This window comes from Bubalus bubalis, chromosome 5 (genome assembly GCF_019923935.1).
Source record: "Bubalus bubalis isolate 160015118507 breed Murrah chromosome 5, NDDB_SH_1, whole genome shotgun sequence".
Lineage (NCBI taxonomy): Eukaryota > Metazoa > Chordata > Mammalia > Artiodactyla > Bovidae > Bubalus > Bubalus bubalis.
Genome location: NC_059161.1, coordinates 50,443,292 through 50,459,773, shown reverse-complemented (window position 1 = coordinate 50,459,773; position 16,482 = coordinate 50,443,292). Strand labels below are relative to the sequence as shown.

The following is a 16,482-nucleotide window of genomic DNA, read 5'->3' as shown; positions in this document are numbered from 1 at the left end:
TCCCTGTCTGTCTGGTATTTATGTTCTAATGGGAGTGGAGAGGAAGCAGATGGTTCATAAATAATGAAAGCAGATTACATTAGTGAGGAATAAGTGTGACAGGGCAGAATAAAGCAGGAAATTGAATTTGCTATTATTAGAAAATTGAAACATTAAAAAGTAAAGTCTGGGTTGAATCAGTAAAAACTTTACATTTAAAAATAGACATAGACTTCCCTGGTGGCTCAGTGGTAAGGAATCCGCCTGCCAATGCAGGAGACATGGGTTTGATCCCTGATCCGGGAAGGCCCCACATTGGCAGAGCATCTAAGCTCGTGTGCCACAACTGTGGAGTCTGTGCTCTGGAGTCTGTGCTCCACAACAAGAGAAGCCGCCCCAATGAGGAGCCCGTGCACCACAACTAGAGAGTAGCCTCCACTTGCCACAGCTGGAAAAGAGCCAGCACAGCCAAAACTAAATAAATAAATAACTTAAAAAATAGACGTAAAGTAGGTGAGGTTACTGGGGCTTCCCTGGTAGCTCAGCTGGTAAAGAATCCGCCTGCAATGGAGGAAATCCTGGTTCGATTCCTGTATTATTGGGCTTCCCTGGTGGCTCAGATGGTAAAGAATCTGCCTGCAATGTGAGAGACCTGGGTTTGATCCCTGGGTTGGGAAGATCCCCTGGAGGAGGGCATGGCAACCCACTCTAGTATTCTTGCCTGGAGAATCCCCAAGGACAGAGGAGCTTGGCAGGCTATATAGTCCATGGGGTCACAAAGAGTCAGACATGACTAAGCAACTAAGCATAGCACAGCATAGGTGAGGTTACTAGCCATATGAATAGTTCTGGGAAAAGTGTCTCAGCAGAGGAAGCACATGTGCAATCTTGGACATCTCCTTAACCTCAGGAGTGATAGATGTGGTCATCTTATCTCTTTGCTCCAGCAGAGCTCAGCTCCTGCCATTAACTTTGTCCTTGAACTGAACTGAGGTATCAGAGGAAACAAAACTCCAGTTCATTCCACTTGACGAACTCCAGTTATTCAATCCAGGGGCCCAACTACCTCCTACCTCAGTGTGAGACCAAGTTTGTTTTATCCTAAGCAGCTAAAAAGATAGGTATGAGAAGGTTGTAGCTGATTTTTGGTTGAAGTAGAGAGAAAGAGATCAGAAGTAAGGTTTTAGGCATGTTAAGTTTGAGAAGTTTCTCAGACAGCCATGTGGAGATGCTCAGAAAGTATTTACGATATCAGTTCAGTTCATTCACTCAGTTGTGTCCAGCTCTTTGCGACCCTATGGACTCACAGCACGCCAGGCTTCCCTGACCATCACCAACTCCAAGAGCCTGCTCATACTCATGTCCATCAAGTGGGTGATAGCATCCAACCATTTCGTCCTCTGTCATCCCCTTCTCCTCCTGCCTTCATTTTTTAACAGCGTCAGGGTCTTTTCCAATGAGTTAGTTCTTCCCATCAGGTGTCCAAAGGATTGGAGCTTCACTTCAGCATCAGTCCTTCCAATGAATAGTCAAGACTGATTTCCTTTAGAATGGACTGGTTGGATCTCCTTGCAGTCCAAGGGACTCTCAAGAGTCTTCTCCAACATCACAGTTCAAAAGCATCAATTCTTTGCTGCACAGCTTTCTTTATGGTCCAACTCTCACATCCATACATGACTACTGGAAAAAACAAAGCTTTGACTAGACAGAGTAATATCTCTGGCAAAGTAGTATCTCTGCTTTTTAATACCGTGTCTAGGTTTGTCATAACTTTTCTTCCAAGGACCAAGCATCTTTTAATTTCATGGCTGCAGTCATCATCTGCAGTGATCCTGGAGCCCGAGAAAAGAAAGTCCGTCACTGTTTCCACTGTTCCCCCATCTATTTGCCATGAAGTGATGGGACCAAATGCCATGATCTTCGTTTTTTGAATGTTGAGATTTAAGCCAGCTTTTTCACTCTCTTTCATCAAGAGGCTCTTTAGTTCTTCTTCACTTTCTGCCATAATGGTGGTGTCATCTGCATATCTGAGATAATTGATATTTCTCCCAGCAATCCTGATAGTTCAGTTGGTAAAGAATCTGCCTGCAATGCAGTTTGATTCCTGGGTCAGGAAGATTCGCTGGAGAGGGATAGGCTACCCACTCTAGTATTCTTGGGCTTCCCTTGTGGCTCAGCTGATAAAGAATCTGCCTGCAATTTGGGAGACCTGGGTCTGATCCCTGGGTTGGGAAGATCCCCTGGAGAAGGAAAAAGCTACCCACTCCAGTATCCTGGTCTGGAGAATGCCACGGACTGTATAGTCCATGGGATTGCAGAGTCGAATACAACTGAGCAACTTTCACTTTCACTTTCCCGGCAATCTTGATTCCAGCTTGTGCTTCATCCAGCCCAGCATTTTGCATGATGTACTCTGCATAGAAGTTAAATAAGCATGGTAACAATATACAGCCTTGACATACTCCTTTCCCAATTTGGAACCAGTCCATTGTTCCATGTCTGGTTCTAACTGTTGCTTCTTGACCTCCATACTGATTTCTCAGGAAGCAGGTCAGGTGCTCTGGTATTCCCATCTCTTTAAGAATTGTCCACAGTTTGTTGTGATCCACACAAAGGCTTTAGCATAGTCAATGAAGAAGAAGTAGATATTTTTCTGGAATTATCTTGCTTTTTCTATGATATAATAGATGTTGGCAATTTGATCTCTTGTTCCCCTGCCTTTTCTAAATCCAGCTTGAACACCTGTAAGTTCTCAGTTCATGTACTGTAGAAGCTTATACAAAGATCCATGTATCTATGCATTTACTTATTACCTATAAACCTGTTCTATTTTAATTTTTAATTCAATGGTTTTGCATGATTATTCTTTTTATATTACTGTCTAATGAAACTTCTACTTTGTCTAATGTGAGTGAATCAGTAATTGGCCAATTAAAAAGCTCAAATTGGCAGATGCATAGCTGACTGTTCCCTTGAGATCAATGCTCACAGATAGATGTAAACTACAGAAAAAAAAATCCTCATTTGATATTTTAAGGATTATGGTAACATATATTTTCTAGAAATGTTTAAGGCAAAAGGAGATGAGAGCAGCAGAGGATGAGATGGTTGGATAGCATCAAGGGACATGAATTTAAGCAAACTCTAGTGGATAGTGAAAGACAGGGAAGCCTGGTATGCTGCAGCCCATGGGGTTGCAAAGAGTTGGATACAACTTAGCAATAGAACAACAACAATAAATATTTTCTAGAACCTAAATTTTTCCCATGGAACAAATATAATTGGTAACATTAAATATTCAGATAAATATGTTGTGTTTTCATATGTAATTCAGTCATATATGCATGTAAGTGGTATAGATTTTAGAAATACAATCCCATATTCCAAATTTCAAAAATGTTGATGTTTACTGAAAGAGATACTGTCTGAGTTACTGGCCAATTGGCCACCTGAATCAATCAGTACTTACTGTAGAAAAAGACATATTTATAGGTTTTCAAGTCAAAGGTATCAAATATAGGGAATCAGACACTTGGAAAATTGTTTAGGTACTAAAGAATTAAAAGCCAAGGGGAGAATTTGTAGGTTTCAAATTTTACTCATGAGTTTTGGGGCTTCCCTGTTGCCTCAGATGGTAAGGAATCTGTCTGAATTGCAGGAGACCTGGGTTCGAACTCTGGGTCAGGAAGATTGCCCCTGGAGAAGGAAATGACTACCCACTCCAGTATTCTTGCCTGAAGAATTCCACGGACAGAAGAGCCTGGTGGGCTCTAGTCCATCGGGTCACAGAGAGTTGGACATGAGCGAGCGACTAATGCTTCACTTCACTTCTCCCCTCACCACTTTGTCAAGATACTGTCACCATTACTGCTCCTGCCTTGTAAAGCCAGGCAAGTGCATGAGAAATAGGTGGGGAAAGACCCCGAACCCTCACTTATAGAAAAGCACACAGTTCTGGCCTTTCAGCTGGAAGCACCATCTTCCAGTAATTCACCAAAATGACTGAAACAAAGGGAAAGAGGGGAAGCACCTGCTGTGTGATCTCTGTGTGCTCAGTTGCTCAGTCGTGTCTCTTTATGACCTCATGGACTGTAGCCCACCAGGCTCCTCTGTCCAAGGGATTTCCCAGCAAGAATACTGGAGCGGGTTGTCATCTTCTTCTCCAGGAGAATCTTCCCGATCCAGAGACGGAACCCACATCTCCTGCATTGGCAGGCAAATTCTCTACCACTGAGCCACCTGGGAAACCGTAGGCCTTCAGAAAACATGGAAATGTTCCTTTGGCCACATACATGTGAGTCTACAAGAAAGCTGATATTGCAGACATCAAGGGAATGGGCATTGTTCAAAAGGGAATGCCCCACATATGTCACCACAGCAAACCTGGAAGTCTATAATGTTACCCAGAATGCTATTGCCATTATCATAAACAAGGGCAAGATTCTGGCCAAGAGAATAAATGTGTGATTGAGCACATTAAGCACTCTAAAATCCTAGGTTGCTTTTTGAAACATGTGAAGGAAGATGATGATAAAGAGGAAGCCATGGGACTTCCCTGGTGATCCAGTGGCTAAGACTCCACGCTCCCTAGGCAGGGAGCCCAGGTTCAATACCTGCTTAGGGAACTAGATCCTGCATGCTGCAACTAAGATCTGGCTTAATCAAATAATTAAATATTTAAAACGAAAAAAAAAGAAGGAAGGCAAAGAGAAAGATTGTTGGGTTCAGTTGAAGCACCAGCCTGCTCCACCCAGAGACACACACTTAATGAGAACCAATGGAAAGGAGCCTGAATTATTCTAATCCATTCCTTGTGAATTCATGGCATAACAGATGTGAGAAAAAATAAAAGACCTGGATGGTAAAAACCACATATAAAAACAAACAAACATGTACTTCTGCTCACCACTACTAACAGGAAGAGATATAAGACATCTACTTCCTTTCTACCTTCTCAATCTCATGCAAGCTTATCTCGTTGATAGAACTTAAACAACCCATCCAGAAATCTGGAGAAAAGGAAGTTGAGATATTCCCAGGCTTACAGTCCTCCAACCAGAAGGGAGAGCAGAGAAGGAATTTGGAATTGATGTTGCCAAAATGCATTCTTTCTCAGAGTTCAACCCAATGGCTTATATTTTAACTTTTGAACGACGGCAAATTGACAATAGCATGTGTTAATCTAAGATAATACAAACCATTCCTCATTTAAGTGAAAATGTCCTCAAACTCTCTCAAGGTAGAGATCCACAGTTGAATCAATCACTGTATCCATCTCTGGGGAATGGTTATGTCTTGTTTTTCCTAATGAAGATACACTGTTCTATGATAATTAGAGATAAAATTATAAGGTAGAGGTGCACCAACACATCTTACATGTAATATTTAGGAAGAAAGAAAACAATGGCTAATATATGCTAATTAAAATGAAGAATTTTTTGCTGCTGCTGCTGCTGCCAAGTCACTTCAGTCATGTCTGATTCTTAGTGACCCCATGGACTGCAGCCCACCAGGCTTCTCTGTCCATGGGATTTTCCAAGCAAGAGTACTGGAGTAGGGTGCCATTGCCTTCTCTGAAGAATTTGCTATTTCTAAATGCTTAAAACTAGTAATGAGATGCTGGTGCTTTTAATTTCACTTTTCCACTACATAGTCGGTCTCTCTCTTGCCCTCAAATCATTTTTGTTGTTTATGATTATTTACTTGGTGAAAACTTCTCAATAGCCCTACATGCACTAGATTCAGGAGTCTTCAGGGAGTACAATGAAGTACCCTTTGGAAATCTTCTGGATTCCAGACACACATCCCTTCATAACCATTAGGTAGCAGGATCAATCACTCCAACCACCATAATAACCCACACAATTGCCTGCTGGTTTCAGAGCCATGAAGCACTAACTATCTAGGATGCAGTCTCAATGTTCAAATCAATCTAAATCCTTCTGTATATATTCAGTTGAAATTTAAAGGTGATACTTCTTCCTAATTAATGCTCTAAATTTCATGCAAGACTTAGTTATGCTATTAATTCATTCACCTCTTAATTCTGGGGCCAAAAGTATTAGATGGGGCTATAAAAATAGCTGTGTCCTGCTACTATAAAAATATAAAAGATCAGGACTTCCCTCGTGGTCTGGTGGCTAAGACTCCACACTCCCAAAGGAGGAGGCCTGAGTTCAATCCCTGATCAGAGAGTTAGATCATGCTACATGCCACAGCTAAAGATCCCACATGCTGCAACTAAGACCGAAGATCCTGTGTCCACAACTAAGACCTGACCCAGCCAAATAAGCACATGTTTTAAAAAATAAGTAAAAGATCACTTAAGGGTGATTGAAATGCTCTTTTTATCACATTGCTTGAAAGCTCTTTTTATCACATTTTGACTGAGAATTTAAATTCCCAAACTAGTAATTTCCCACTTACAGGCTATTCCATGTTGACAAAGTCAACCAGTCCACCATCAAGTCTTGTAGTGATTAATCTTTCATACTGTTTCTTTTATAACAGCTAGTTTACCTCCCTAACTAAGCCATGCCGTCAAAGAGCACATTATTCAGGCACGCATAATAATTTAAGGAGTTATTTGCTATTTCATACTGTGGGAAACCAATATATATTTTCCACTCAGGACCTTCCAAAACAATCTGCAGAAGTAAAACAACTTCCAGCTGCCATTTTTGATGATCTAGTTCTTGGAAACATTTTTGGTTCTCTTTTCTATTGTATTCAAGTCATGTAAAGAAGCCAAAAACCTCTAAGTATTCCAAGCAAGCAAAAGTTAACATAGAGAATTGGTACTTACAAAACCATTAGAAGTATTAGATGAATGAAATCTTCAGATTGCTTTTTGGGTTTTTTAGTTGTGATCGAATTAATCAGAAATTTACTGTTAGGACAAATGTTATAAAATGTTAACTGGAAATCCTCACTGATTACTGAGACTTCCATGAATATTTGTGGGGTCAAGGGAGAATAGCGGCTTCCCACGTGACACACTGGTAAAGAATCCACTTGCCGGTGCAGGAGATGCAGGAGACATGGGTTCAATCCCTGGGTGGGGAAGATCCCCTGGAGAAGAAAATGGTAACCCACTCCAGTATTCGTGCCTGGAAAATTCCAGAGACAGAGGAACCTGGTGGGCTACAGTCCGTGGAGTAGAAAAGAGTCAGATACAACTGAGGACAGCACATACAAGGGAGAATAACTTGCAGGACCTGTAATGTGTGATTACAGGACTCACACAGAAGGGAAGGAAATAAATTCTACTGAAATAAAAGAGACAAGAAAAGACCTCAACATAGACGTCCACCTCGGGGTTTTGATGTAAAGAACATGGAAAATATGATAAAGATTGTTGCATTTTGATTCACATTTTAATGGATACTCTCTAAATGATACAACATGAAAAATAGTTAACCTTGAGAAAGTTACAGCAAACATTCTCTCTCTTCTCCCACAACTTACAGTCTAGGGAGAAATACAGATGAGTAAGCAGAGTATCTAGGGGCACTTTTCCAGATTCATGAATCGATCCTTCTCACCCCTGGCTCTGGAAGAGCCAAGAAGGCAGGGGCAAAGGGCCCTAAGGAAATAAACCACTTGTATACTGAAAATTTCAAAACATTGCTGAAAGAATTATATAAGACTCATTAATTGGAATGACATGCTATCTTCATACACTGCAAGACAACATTGTTGACATTTCCATGGGTAATGTTGACATTACCCAAAGTGATGTACAGATTCACTGCAACACCTAACAGAACTCCCGAGCCATTTTAAAAGAAATGGAAAAAAAATTCTTAAAATACATATGGAACCACAAAGGACCCCAAAGAGCCAAAACAATCTTGACAGCAAAGAACAAAGATGGAGGTTTCACATGTCCTGACTTCAAAATATTACAAAGTCTGTAGCAATTGAAACAGAATGGCACTGGCATAGAAACAGGCAGATAGATCTATGGACCAGAATAAAGAGTCCCAAATAAACTCACACATACGTGGCCAAGTGATAATCCCTGAGTATCTAAGATAACACAATGGGGAAAGGATAGTCTCTTCACAGTAGCAGAATGAAAAGGCAACATACTTGCCATCCTTATACCTTAAAAAAAGACTTACACCCCAAATACATAAGAACTACTACAACTCACTTGAAAAAAATTTTTTTTAATGAATGAAAGAGTTGGATATATATTACTCCAAAGAAGACATACAAATAGCCAACAGACATTTGAAAAGTTGCTCAGCATCGCTAATCATCATGGAAACGCAAATCAAAACCCCAGTGAGATATCACCTCACATTTGCTAGGATGTGTATTTTAAAGAAAAAAAAAATTTAACATAGCAAAGTTGGCGAATAAGTCGAGAATTAGAACTTTTGTCCGCTGTTGATGGGAATGTAAAATGGTGAAGCTGTTATGGAAAACAGTATGGAGGTTCCTCAAAACATGAGAAAAGAAGTCCCACTTCCAGAAACATGACCAAATGAAACGAAATCGTTATAGCAGAGAGATAACTGTCATTCCCTGTTCATTGCAGCGTTTTAAACAATAGCCAAGAAAGGTCAATCTCAGGTGCAGTGGGAAGCCTGGAACTCACATGTTCCAGGACCAGGGGAGCTTGTCGTTGCACTGAGAGGACGCAGCAGGCAGAGCTCCCAACCCTGGCCCAGCCTCTCAGCATACCCATCCTTGCCCTGGACGGGCAGGTATGTTTACGTAAACTATTAATATTTCCAAGCCATTGTCTGGGACACCTTTGTTGGCATACACTGTTCCCCAGAAGTACTCCAGGTACTTCCAAGTATGTCTGCACAGCCTGAAAAGCCTTATAATTACCCTATCTGCAACACTCCTATTGCCACAGACAAGAGGAAAGATGAGATGGTAAACACAAAGAGCTGTGTATTCCTCTGCGAGAAACTATTCACACATTTGTATTTACAGATGACATCCTCCCTGTGATTTCAGGCCCTTGGGTAACTGTAAGCTATTTGGAAGGCCCCCAGGGGTTACTCCTGTGCAAATGAGCAGCCCTAAGATTTCCATCTCCCTCAAAACAATCGTTTTCTTTCTTCCAGGCCCTTCAATTCATTAGTAAGGTGACTATATGTCCCAGTTTGCCTGAGACAACCCCTGTTTGCATCTGCTGTCCTGGAGTAAGTAGAACAGCTCCAGAGTATCCTAGTTTGTTCCATAAATTGTAGACCATCCTATCCCTTAGCCATACCTGTGTTTCAAGTTAATTCTGTCCTCTAGTGGTTAGAGAGTCTCATTACACATATCCCAGACACAGATGGCCCTGGAGGAGGACCCTCTAGGGTAACATCTCGGCCCTCTGGGATCCCAACTTCAGTGAAAAGCTGAGCTACTCTAACTGGTGTAGATGGAAGTGACAATGAGTCTTTGTCCAATTTAAAATGCTGATTATTAATGAATTCCCAGGGCTACCCACGGGCACTCACCAGGGAGGTGATCTTTCTGGGGGAAGGGGTGACTCAGGTCAAACATTTGCATAACTGGGTCTAACTTGCTTTCTTGAGGATTTGAGGGATTCTGGTCAATTGCTGAGCCATATCTGGAAGACTCCCGTATTCCATCTACTTCCTTCCCCTGCTGGTCACCTGTTCAGCCACTGACTTGATGGAGAAGACCTAGGTCACTCAGAATGACCTCAGGCACCTTCTAACCTTTCTTCTCTGTCCCCTCACCCTCACCGCTCTTCTCTGCAGAAGTTGGTGCCTGCCCCTGAGCCCTTGGTCTCTCTCTCCCTCCTCTTCTGGGGAGCACAGGCCATCAATCATTCCTCTCCCTCATCCTCATCCCTCCTCCCCACACACCTCCTCTTATCTGCACACTTCTCTTGACCTTGCTGTTCCTTCCAGTTACCTCCTCTTTCTTTTTAATTTCAAACTTACTTTTTTCTGTTTGAAAAGCATTATCTGTATATTAGAGAAATTTGGAAAATACAAAAAGGTATTGGAAGGAAAAAGATTACCTATTATTCCACAACCATAAGACAACCACTTTTAAATTAACAGTCCTGTTGATGCCTAAATTCCTATGTGTGTACAACATACATCTTCATAAACTTGGTGGCCTGTTGCATTCACTATGTTATAAAATAATTTCCCATTTAATGTATCTTGGACAATTTGTCATATGATATTGTTAAAATATATATTTTATGATTGCTATCTCAAAATGTATTTAACCAATTTTTATTAGATATTTAATGTTTTCTATCTTTTTTCTTTTAAAGAGATAGTTATTATTTTAAGAATTTTTATACTGAAGAGTTCAAAAGAGGTGAAAGTAAGTGTTACTCATTTAGTTGCGTTAAACTCTTTGCGACCTCATGGACTGTAGCCCGCCAGGCTCCTCTGTGCATGGGATTCTCCAGGCAAGAATACTGGAGTGGGTTGCCATTTCCTTCTCCAGGGGATCTTCTTGACCCAGGGATCAAGCTCACATCTCTTGCACTGCAGGCAGATTCTTCACCGTCTGAGCCACCAGGGAAGCCCATCCAAAAGTGGTAGGTGTTTTAAAATTTATTGATCTGTATTTAAAAGGAACGTTTGACAAAGATTCATTGGAAATAATCCGAACAAACAGGAGAATAGTTATTACTACTGAAACCTACAAAAACAATTCCAGGACATACAGTTTATCTGATATAACGACACCTCTAAATACTGTCACTGATATAAAACCCTGGTTCTCACTTTTGCAGACACACACTGGTATAATTAATAATATTCAATCACTTCTATTCTTTATTCAGTATATAAAAATTAAAATATCAATTAAAAATGAACATATCCTCCTCTTTAAATGCTTCTCACAGATACAATTTCAATATTTTTATTCAATAGTGGTGTGGTTTAAGAGATTTTTCATTCATGAGTCCAACAACAATCCACCTCAAAGGGAACTGACAGGCTATAGGCTCACAGTGCAAATAAAAGAGTTCAGGAATGCAGCAACAGACATTTCTAAAATACAAAACAGATACAATTCTTAGAAAATACATGCAATAAGCTCTGCTAAGCAGCTGGCCACAGAACTAGAAGATTTAGTAATTCTACTGATGATTTCCATGGGACTCCAGATGTTACCAAACTCAGCCTGAACTCTCAGCTTTGGATTTGTATTTTGCTTTTCCAGTTTCACTAATGACACAAAGATGATTCAAATCCCTGAAGTATTCATTATAGTCAAGGGCATACCCTATTACAAACTTGTCTGGAATTTCAAATCTAACAAAGTCTGGTCTATAGCCAATGCTTCGAGGGGTCCTTTTCACCAGCAAGCTGGCAACCTCAACCATCTTTGGATGATGCTGCTGGACCAAGGATAGGAAGATTTGCATTGTTTTGTGCAAGTCAATTATATCTTCAACAATCAAGATGTTCTTTCCAGCTAAAGTTGAGAGATTATCTCCACCAAGGACTTGGATGGCACCTTTTGACTGGTCATTACAGTAGCTCTTAAAAAATCTAGTCTGATAAAATCTACAGTCATAGGAATGAACCTATCACTATTTCTGTTCAGTGCTTTAACGTAGTCCAGCAGGTCCACAAAGAACGTATAGCCCACCTTGAGCACACGGAGGGCCACGATGTGGTGGCCTCCCATATCCCCCACCACATCTTGAGCCAGCTTTTCCGTCCTGTCCAGAATGAGTTCTTGAGGAATAAACACCTTTTCCAAATTCTCAGCATAATGGTTAGGTACACAAAATAGATCTAGGTCATCACCTGGCTCCTCATCACTAATTGTGACGCAGGGGCTGCGGCGCGCCATAATGGACTTGGCTGGTGCGCGGGCCGAGGGCAGCCTGGCTAGGCGGCGGCGGCGGCGGGGCGGCGCGGCGCGGTGGAAGCCAGAGGGCCCACCCGGCCTAGTGTCTTCCTAGTGTCTGCTGTTTTCTGCTGTCTTAACTGTGGCCATCGTTTATTATTTATGGGAATAAATTCCTAGAAACGTAACTATGGGCGTATGTCAACATTTTTCAGGCATTTGCTATTTTATCAAATTATGAGCCAAAATATTTGCATAAATGTGTATTCTCCCAACAACTCTGTGTTTGCCTTTTCTGAGCACCTCCAGGGGATATTCCCTCCCTCAATGGGGTATTGCCGTTTTAGACAGTAATTGCTTTCCCTGTGCTATACAGTAAAAGAATATGGAAAATAACATATATGTATGTGTGAATAACTGAGTCACTCTGGTAGACAGCAGTAATTAACACAACATTGTAAATCAACTATAATTTTTTTTTAAGTTGCTAATCTAGCAATGTTCTCTGTCTCCAGGTTTTCCACGTTTTCACCACCTATTTATTTTTTTAATCTCTTGCAATGTGACTTCTGGTCTCAGAGCTTTTCTAATTCAAAAGTCTTTTTCAGACTTGATTCTTCTTGTTCCTTTGATTTATTTTCTCAATCTCTTGAGGCTCTGCATGCCATGCAGCCTGGAGCCCTGAAGTTAAACCTTCTGTTCTGGGGCTCCTCATTGGCAGCCTCTCTCAGTGAGCTTGAGATTCCGGACTTTGGGGGCAAAGTTTAATATACCCCACATCCAGATGGATGGGTGGATCATAAACCTATGTCCTCTCCTTGGGCTCTGGCTCTTCCTACCCCTTCAGCTTTCCTGCTCAGACTACAAACACCTGTCTCCTTCTACCACCAATAGTCTCCTTTTCTGCTCCAGTTGGGGGTGACATCTCTAGGGATGGATCCCAGCTTACCTCTCTACCCAGATACTCAATCCTGAGACCTGGACAATTTCTATGTCTGCTGAACGTCTTCTTCTGGACTTCTGTCCACTTCATCAACTCCTGTTGACAACTTTGATATCAAAGTCTCCCTCTTTCTCTAAGATCCTCTTCCTTATTTCTTCTACTTTTGTGTGTGGCTAAAGGGACCATGACACACTTGACTCCTCTTCCCCTCTTGCTCTCTATCTACCACCTATTGTCCACCAAGCCCCATAGGAGAACATCTTCCTGGTGGGTTTCTCCATCTGCAGCCCTCTTGCCAGTCTCACGGCCACTGCTTTAGCTCAGGCCTTCGTCTTCTCTTCTCTGGACAATCTCATTAATTTCTTTGCTACTGGTACCCTTCGCCTAACCTCTCCTTGCTCCAATTCAGCCCATACGCTCAGTGGTTACCAAAGGCTCTTACCTGAGCCGTCTCCTTGAAGCATTTCTAATCATCTAAATTATCTGCTTAAGATTTGTCACTAGTCAGTAGTTCCTCACTAACCACAGAATACCCTCCTCAACCTCTTCAGCCTATCTTTTAAAAACACTTTCAGTTTTAGCTCTGGCCTTTACTCTTAGCCTAAACTCCCACCCCACCCAGCAAAGCTCAATCTGACACGATTACTCACATGTTACAGGAACGTGCTTTACTCTCACCCATCTATACATCTTTGTTGATGTCATTCTTTCCAATTGATTTGCCGTGATTCAGGGACCAGATTAAATCTTACATCTTAAACAGAAACAGTCCTCATTCTTAAAAAAATTAAGTGACCCTTTACCCTCTGAATTCTTGTATCATTTACAAGTAACATACTTGAACATCCTTGTGTAGGCTTGTCTGGCACGGAGGAGGGTTCCTGAGATGAAGGTTGGAGGCTGGAGGGACTGGGATGAGCTAATTACTACACGCTCCTAGTACTTACTACAAGATCCCTTAATAGTGCTAGCGTTTACTGGGCATTTACATGAGAAAGCATAGTGCATACATTGCCTCGTTTAATTTTCACAGTATATGAGGCAAACAGGTAGCTATATAGGAGGGACTTAAGGGCTGCCGTCTAACTGGAAGCAGAAAATGCCAAGTAAATATGTTGTTTTTACTTAGATTTTATACTGATTCAAGGTGGCTTTGGAGGATGCTGAGAGCAGTTATGGAAAAGAGGGACAAAATCTTCCCAGCCTACCACTTGGAGATGCAAACTGCTACTGTAAGAGTTATTCTTATGCTCATTACACAAATGAGAAAATTGACGCTTAGAGAGGTGGAGTGACTTGCCCAAGGTCACACAGCTGACCCAGGTGGAGCTGGACCTTGAGCCCAGTCCTTGCGATGACAAAACCCAGGTTTATGGCATCATCATTATCACAGTACAGCTTGTCTTACCAAAAGTTTCCCTCTTTGGAGGTAGGAGTTTGCTTTTTTTACAAAGTTATTTTTCCCAAATCAATTGTCACAATGCTTACCATGTAGTTAGAGCCCAATGATTATGGTTTGAATGGATGAATAAATGAATAGGGAGTGAATACAAGAGACAAAGCCATCATAGTAGCCTTTTTCTTTTTATACTCAGATTACTATCCTCAGAAAATCCAGTGATCCTCTTATGTCCAGAAACTCCCCTTGTCCCTCCTTGGGTATAGAGTCTATGTTTGCCTGCATACATTGGTGTAAATACACTGGCTGGCCTGGCCAATGCTAAGATTTCCTGGATGAAGTAGTGTGGATATAACGATACTCATAGCTACTAGATAAGAAAACAACAGTATTTTAAAAAGCTAAGATTGTGGCATGACTCACAGCTATCAAGCATCCTTTATTCCTCTAAGGGAAGGAACCATTTCCTGTAATTTTCAAAAAACTTATAATAAAGAGAAGCCATGTATTTTAAAAAGGCTATGATTGGCTTCTTGTTTAGCAACTTTAATTATGTAGCTGTACAATTACTCATTCAAGCATAACCTGGCTAGCTCTGTTACTGAGTTTGGTCTTTTACAACACTGGGCTGGATGTGTGCTGAAGTGTACTGTCGATCTGGAGTACAGTAAAACCTCGGGATTTTGTTATGGACTGAACTGTGGCCTTCCAAAATCCTTATATTGAAGTCCTAACCCCTGTACCTCAGAATGTGACTATTTGGAAATAGGGCCTTTAAAGAGATAATAAAGGTAAAATGAGGTTATATGGGTGGGCCCTAATCTATCATAACTGAAGTCTTTATAAGAAGAAGAGAAGAAAACACAGACACAAGGACTTACCCAGTGATCAAGATTCCGCCTTCCAACACAGGGGGCGTGGGTTCAATCCCTGGTCAGGGAACTAAGATCCCACACGCCAAAAGGTGTGGCCAAAAATTAAAAGTAAGTAAATAAAAAGTTTGCATGTATGCACTTCCACTTACCACCTCACTCTGCTTGACTCCCTCAAATTGTATGTAATCATTTTATATTGTTAAGTTAGTCATGTTCCCATTATGGCTTGCAATTGTAATTATCTGTTGTTGTTTTTTTTTTTTGTCTGGCTATTGGTTGTGAAAACTGATAAACATGTTTTACTATTGTGGAAAAACAAAACAAAACAAAAAACCAGGGACTTCCCTGGCAGTCCTGTGATTAAGACTCACTTCCACTGCAGAATCTGTCTGCAATGTGGGAGACCTGGGTTCGATCCCTGGGTTGGGAAGATCCCCTGGAGAAGGGAAAGGCTACTCTCTCCAGTATTCTTGCCTGGAGAATTCCATGGACTGTATAGTCCATGGGGTTGCAAAGAGTTGGACACAAATGAGCGACTTTCACTTTCACTTTCCACTGCCGGCAGAGCAAATTTGATCCCTGGTGAGGGAACCAAGATCCTACATGCCACGTGGCCTAAATAAATAAAATTAAAAACAAAAACAAAAACAAAAACAAACAGACACAGAAGGAAGACTATCTGAAGACAGGGAGAAAGCAGTCTTCAGCTAACCTAAGGAGAGAGGCCTCAGAAGAAATAAAACCTGCTGACACCTTGATCTTGGACTTCTAGCCTCCAGAATGGTGAGGAAATAAATTTCTGTTGTTTAAGCCACACCGTCTGTGGTACCTGGTTATGGCAGCCCTAGCAAACTAATACAGATCTTAAGGTCTTGATGTGGGAAAAAACCTGGAGGCCATCCGGTCCATCCACCCTTAGGAGTCTTGCTTTCACCACTTCACATCCCCCTCATCTTTCTTACAGTGTTTTCCTTTGAACAGCTCCTCTTTGAAGATCTCCTCACCTTCACAAGATGCTTATTTCATCTCAGGCAGCTTTGACTAACAGTGAGCTTTGCAGATAGAACAAAATCTTTGTCCAAATTCTGAAGGCAGCTCTGCAAGTGTGCTATAACCAGCATAGAGCAGAGAACTGGCACAATTTCTTTGCAGGATGGGTTCCCTGGGATGCAGACTCTGAAGTGGAGTTTAGGGGGCAGGATGTTTATAAAGAAGCGTCCTCAAGCTCAACACCTATGGAAGAGAGGGGGCCAAAGCAGGAGTGAGCAGAGAGAGACATGGACCTGAGTACAGCCCCAACCACAGCCCTGCAGAACCCACAAGGGTCTCTGGCTTTGACTCATCATTGGATGTGGCCCCCTGGGTGGGGCTGTGATCTTGAGAGGCAGCTCATGGAAGCTGAGGGAATTCCAGATGCAGAAGAGACGCGTATGTGGAAGAGCCGCCTCTCAGTCAAGGCCTAGCCTGTGGAATCT

The 16,482-nt window shown here is 41.6% G+C and overlaps 1 pseudogene; it reads right to left on the bottom strand.

Annotated features, from left to right (window-relative positions):
- Window positions 1-8,137: 8,137 nt before the first annotated feature.
- On the bottom strand, window positions 8,138-15,304 carry LOC112585102 (annotated as a pseudogene).
- Between the last annotated feature and the right edge of the window lie 1,178 nt (window positions 15,305-16,482).